We start from the raw sequence: 6,324 nt of genomic DNA, 5'->3' as shown, positions 1-6,324 counted from the left end.
AGACCTTTGAAATCAAAGGTTATCGATCTTCTTAAGGACTCTTTTGCATTTACTATCATGTGACTCTTTCTTGAAGAATTATGAACTGTGAAAACTGAGAAACCAGCACTTGAGTTACATATTCTCTTCTTGATACTGAATATTCTTAAAATGAAAGAGCTCTACTCCATATTTAGCTTTTTAGAATAGAAAGTACCAATGTCCTAAATAAAGAAGAAATTCATGCCAAACAGAGAAAGGACAACCAAACAGAGAAAGGATAGCCCACCAGACTTCTTAGAACTGGGACAGTTCATATTTGGAACAAATATAATCCAAGACAACATAGAATTTATGTCAGGCAAGATACATTCGGTTTTACTGCAGTAACAATCTGAAAGTTCCCAGTGCTACGTGTCCATTGCAGGTCATCAGGGTGCTCTCCTCTCATCTTCACATAATCCTCATCTCATGAGTGAGGTAGATAGAGCTGCAATGTTGCTTATGAATGTAGCAGCAAGAAAGGTGCATTCTGGTGGTTCTCTCACAGCAACAACTGAATACTCAGCCTGACAATAACAGATGGCTCATAATGAATTGGACAGAACTTATCACATGGCCCTACACTACAATGGGGATCAGGAAGTATGTTTCTTCTGGGAACCTAGAAGTGAAGGGAATAGGAAGATTTGGTGAACAGCACAAATGATGGTGGCATCATCTTTCTTTGTTGTGTTTTTTCCCAGCTTCCAAGCCAGTGCTGCAGGCTGATGAATGAACTGGGAATATGAGCAGAGACCTTGCAAGAAAACTCAATGTCTCCGCCAGTTAAGACTTAAGGAATAATAATTTAAAGCCTCAGTGTATGGACAGCTCATGGAGCTTCATAGAAAAGATCTGTAGGTTTTACAATCATATTTTACATACCTGGAGTTACTGGGAGATGATGATAGCTGAGAAGACGGGGAAAAAGAAAAATATCTCAATGCCTTAGATTCATTAGAGAAATTTCAGTCCTGGGTAAACATCAGAACAAAAGAGTGTTAAGCATATTACTTAGAGCATCCGACTCACCTGAGTGTGGCCCATATTACTAGAAGCATGGAACAGAATAATATTGTCATGCACCGGGCATGTTCCCAACTGATCAGAAATTGAAGGCAGAGTGGTTAAGCTTAACATCTGCCTGTCAGGCACCTACAGAGAATACACTCTCAGGAGGCTCTAAATGCCCTATCACCAGCTGGGCTGTGTCACCCATTAACCAGTTACAGAAAATACAATAATTTGATTTGGGAATTCCGTAATGGAAATTCATTGGGACATAAAATTGCAATCAAAGTATCCCTTATATTTTGTTAAATTGTAAAACTATTTGATGCTATACATTAAAATATATAAACCCCCTAGTGCAGTGATTCTCAAAGTTCAGTCCCTAAACAGCAGCATCAGTATTACTTGGGATGCTTTATAAATGCAAATTCTCGGGCCCCAACCCCCTCCTAGTATATCAGAAACTCAAAGTGCTGGGGCTAGGCAATCTGTGGTTTAACAAGCCTTCTAGGTGACTCTGCTGCATGTTCAAGTTTGAGAACAGCAGCCTTAGAACACACTATTTTAGGATTAACAGAGATCAAGAGATCTTCTAGCATGGTAGTTCTAAATCCTCGGTGCACGTAGAAATATCTGGAGAGCTTGTACAAAACATGGATGCCTGGGTTTCACTCCTAAAGATTCTAATTCAATTTGTCTGGGGTGGGGCAAGGGCATCGCATTTTTAAAACAACTTCCCAAGTGATTCTCTTGTGCAGCCAGAGTTGAAAATTACTGATGCCTAATGCCTCATTTTACCAATGTGTAAAAGAAAGCCCTAGTAGCCCGCGGTCCAAAGCAAGTAGCTCATACGCAAGCATAGAGAACTGTCATGTTGCACTTAAGAAACAGTGTGTACTGTATTATCATATAAAATCAAGTAATCAATGCATAGTTTCAGGATTAATAATCTGTTTTTGACCTGGATGAGTCATAAGCAGGCATCTCTGTTATTGCTTCAGCTCTTAATTAACAACCACTTTAGTTTTACAGTGATCCTAGATTGTTTTATATATAAAATTACTCATACTGCAAGATTAAAAAAAAAAAGAAAAAAAACTTTGACATAATAACACTGTAAACAACAGATAAACAGGTCATCATTTTCACATTAAGTTTGATCAGAATTCTTTCCTGTTTGTCTTTTACAAATCAATAATAACTGCATAAATATTATGTTTCAAGCACAGAACATGTGTGATCTTTTAAAATAGAAAGAATGGGTCTTTTTTTGAACTGTCCAGTTCAACCATAAGTGTAATGTTCTTAATTTTTCTACATCAGTTTAATTTTAAAAGAAGTACTACAGAACTTTTTCTTTAATGCAAAGTGAGTTGTGGCAATAAAATCACATGTGAAGACCATTGCATCAATTCATCACTAATGACTCCACTTCATCTTTCCTATCCCCTGTTTTCCCAGAAATTCTGAGAAGTCTGCTAGCAGCTCCAAACCAACTGGGGCTAGTGTAGTGCCTTAATGCTGTGCTATAAACACTGCTATGCAACAAGTCAAATGGAAAAAGAAGCCCGTGTTTTTCCAACCACTGTGTCTATTTTTCAATCTAAACACAAAAGAATAATTTTACAGATAGCATTTTCTCTTTCTGACATTTACAGTTTAGGATAATAGTTGTGGGGAATAGGAAATTGACTCAGCTCTTCAGGAAGACAAAAGCACAATTCGATGATATTTGCAATCAATATTTACAAACCTGTGATGTATTATGACGCTACCCTTTTTCTCTCTTCTTTCCCAGGTGGCGGAAGTCACACTCTCTGCTGGGAAATTTGGTGTTCATCACACAGGATGTTTTACTGTGGTGTCTGCCCTTGTAACCTGATATTTTCTCCATTGTCATGTGTTCAGTAATCATCAGCGTATCATAAAACAGGCAAGAGGTTACTATAGCAACACTAACCAAACCAGCTTGATGAAGGAAGCTTGTGAACTGGGAAATGTTGTCATTTCAACCCCTAACTTTCAGGGTTTGGAACATGACTCTAAACCAACAGATCAGAATACAAGGAATCAAGCTTTTCAAAAAAGGCAGGGAGCTTTTGGGTGTTATGTTTCCAGACAGGACTTAGTGACCTCCTATATAAATCAACTCAATACAGAGGTTACAAAAACTGCTTTCCGTAGAAGGTGTAATTTGTAAAACAGGTCTGACCTCAGTTTTCAAAACCTCTTGAAAGCCTGGGATAGAGAAATTTGGGAATGGAAAATAGAAGACTGGTCATGCAGAATCATTCTCTTGCTGAGGCAACTGCCTCTTTGAGGACCTCTTGATATTGTTAAATTACTGTACATAAAAACGAAGCTTGAGTACCTCCTTCCTTCTGGCTAAGACAGAGTAACTGTTCTTTGTAAAACAGTTACATTGCAATGCATTTGTCTTTTGTTCTTAACTTCTGATCTTCATTTACAAGTCCCCCTTTATCTATTTTTTCCTCACTCTACAATATCTTTATCGCCCTTCCTAGGCTGTTATCAGATTCTTCAACTGCAGACTTTCAATTATATCCCTTCAATATTTAGTATTTACTAAGTACACTCAACTTCCTGGGTGTGGTAGAGAGCAGGAAACTGAGCAGGATCCTCTCAAGTGCACCTGAGTGGAAACCCTTGATTTGCCACTTACTAGCAATACGAGCAGGGATACGTTACTTAATTTCCCCAAGGCCCTTTTCCTTGTTTGCAACAATACCCACTATGCAAGGTTGTGTAAGGATTAAATGACACACTGAATGTGAAGTATCTGGCAAAAGAGGGGCTACACGTGGTCGCAGTGGTTCTTCTTAGACTCAAGCTTACAAGATCCTGCCTTCCACAAGACAACTGACCAGTGGGTCTCACTCATAGGCCTGGGAAAGCAAGATCTCTGTTAGAGGCCTTAGGCCTTAGGTCCTCCCCCGGCCATGACCTTCCCTTGGGACTAGACCCAGGCCAAGGGAACATACTACCCTGGAGCCCATGCTTCCTCTTTCAGTCCACGTACTGGATACCCGAGGCCTGGGAATCCATGACCAATCAGTCTTGAGTCCACTTCCAAGGCAGTCCATCTCCCTGAGGGGGACATGCTCAGTCCTTGGGTAGCCAAGGGTGGCTGTCTGTGGGGTGTGGATGAAAGCTAGACTCACTTATGGGTGGGGGTGCGTATCTACATGCACCCAAGAGTGGGAAGAGAAGCTGGGTGGCAGAAGTTGACATCCCATGTACCACCATATTCTAGATCCGAAATGTAAAGATTCTGAGAATTCTAAATCCAAACCTGGCCTTTCAGGTCATCATGCAGGTATGTGTGTCAGAGAAGGCGGATAGGAGATATTTTATTTAACTGTTTGTTGGTTTTGGGTATAACTTTATAGCGTTTATCCAAACAGTACAAACCCTCCAGTTATATGTTGAGTCAGTCCCCACAAATGTTAGGGGCAGATTTTACACAAATTGTATAAAAATATCATCACCAAGAGATGATGCTGCTACACAATAAGCGTTTTGTTTATTTTTGTTCTTTTTTCAGAAATTAAAAAAAAATTTATAGTGCTTCAGCAGGTAATGTTTGAATGGATAAATTGGTACACACAATATTAGGAAATTTGGAAAAAGTCAGAAGGAAGCTGAAAAGATCTAATATCGGTTTCTGATTATTACCCCATTCAAGCCTCCTTCTTCCCCTTTTTTCCTAACAATTATCCAGAATTTGTAATCTCACAGATTACAGTATTTTCATAAAGAACTAAATAACCATGGTTAGCAAGAACAGCACAAAAGCAGTCTAGTTTGGGGAGAGAATGTTTCATTTCATATTGGAATGCATTTGAGTTGTTTTTCCACCCTGACCTTAGATTGTCTACTTGTGATATAGAAGCACCAGGCAGAGATGAATTAAGTCCCATCAGGGGTGGATTTTACAGGCAAGCAGAGCAGGTGGTTGCCTAGGGCAGCAAAATGTTTTAGTGACTCTATTATGGGAGGATCTATAAGCTGTGAGGGGGGTGCTTGATTTCATGGCTTTTCCCCCCATTTTGCCTAGGGCAGCAAAATCCCAGCACCACCCTAGGGTATCAGCAGAACATTTGAATATATTTACATCTCTAATTAAAACCAGGATGGGGTGGGAGAGGGGAGGGAGAAGGGGGAGTTTGTTTACTATTCCATGTGCTTCTGATGGGTATTTAACTTTCTGTCTCTATCCCCACTGTGGCTCCTGTGACATCTCATGGCTGGAAGAGTATATGACAGTGCCAGGCTTTTATAGAGGTGATGTGAAGGTCACATCAGGGATGTGCCAACCCAGGCAGACCAAAGGGACAGCTGGCACTCATGACCATTCCTATTTTCTTCCCCTACCCTCTCTGGAGACTCTGCACATCATCTCAACAATAGGTTACACCTCAGCTGAACCCTGTCCAACCCTGCACCTGGTTCCCACAGCTGCCGACACAATCTGTTCAGGTTGTCACACCAGTTCAGGTTGTCTAATCCTGAGGAAACCTGAGCAAGATGAGAGCAGCACATGCTGAGAACAGACTGATTCTTTTGTGGTGCTCATTCACTGTATGAGGGAAATTATTCATTTGTTTTATTCCAACGAACACGTTAAATGAGATGCTAATGATGTAATATGTCATAGGCAGTAGAAGAAACAGGACGATCCAAAAAACGGACTCTGCCCATTATTATTTGCATGGTGCTGTGTAAAAATATTCACAAGTTCAAGTTCACCATATTCACTAGGAGGTAACATGGGACCATTAAACAAGCTGTCTGGAGGATGTCTGGAAGCTTGGCCACTTGCTGAGGGCTAGCAAATTTTCAGAAATACTGGGGAAGGGTATCTTAAATTAGCCAAAACCCTAGGAAGATTCTTGGAGTCAATTAAAGGCCACAAGATAAAAATCTTCTGAAATGAGACAGTTTCGTTGAGGTAAGTTCATAGTTTATGCACATTCATGTCTGCAAAGGGAAGTTCTATAGCAGTTGAGGTGGTTCCCCCCTTTTCCACCATAGTCAGTGAAACTACAAAAGAATCGTTTCTAGCTGAGAAGAATGTGGCAAGGAAGAACTGGGAGAGAAATGAAGCTAAAATTAATGGTACAATTCTTTCAGGATGCCTCTTACTAGTTAAGACACACTGTAATACTTGGGAACTCCAGTTTGGCATTCTCTCAAACCAGATCCATTCCCAAGTAAGCAAAAGACTTTTCCTCTTTCTTTTCAAAGTAATTTCAAGTTATATTCTGATTT

At 40.1% G+C, this 6,324-nt stretch overlaps 1 long non-coding RNA gene across 1 annotated transcript; it reads right to left on the bottom strand.

Annotated features, from left to right (window-relative positions):
- Nucleotides 1-393: 393 nt before the first annotated feature.
- LOC119506689 lies at nucleotides 394-2,803 on the bottom strand. The gene is made up of 3 exons (XR_005211054.1): nucleotides 2,786-2,803; nucleotides 907-995; nucleotides 394-643 (listed from the first exon to the last, which is right to left on the bottom strand). It is a non-coding gene; the product is annotated as an uncharacterized LOC119506689 (long non-coding RNA).
- Between the last annotated feature and the right edge of the window lie 3,521 nt (nucleotides 2,804-6,324).

Source organism: Choloepus didactylus, chromosome 12, assembly GCF_015220235.1.
Source record: "Choloepus didactylus isolate mChoDid1 chromosome 12, mChoDid1.pri, whole genome shotgun sequence".
Taxonomy (NCBI): Eukaryota; Metazoa; Chordata; class Mammalia; order Pilosa; family Megalonychidae; genus Choloepus; species Choloepus didactylus.
Note: the sequence above shows the minus strand (reverse complement) of the source record. Positions and strands in the feature narration are given on the sequence as shown.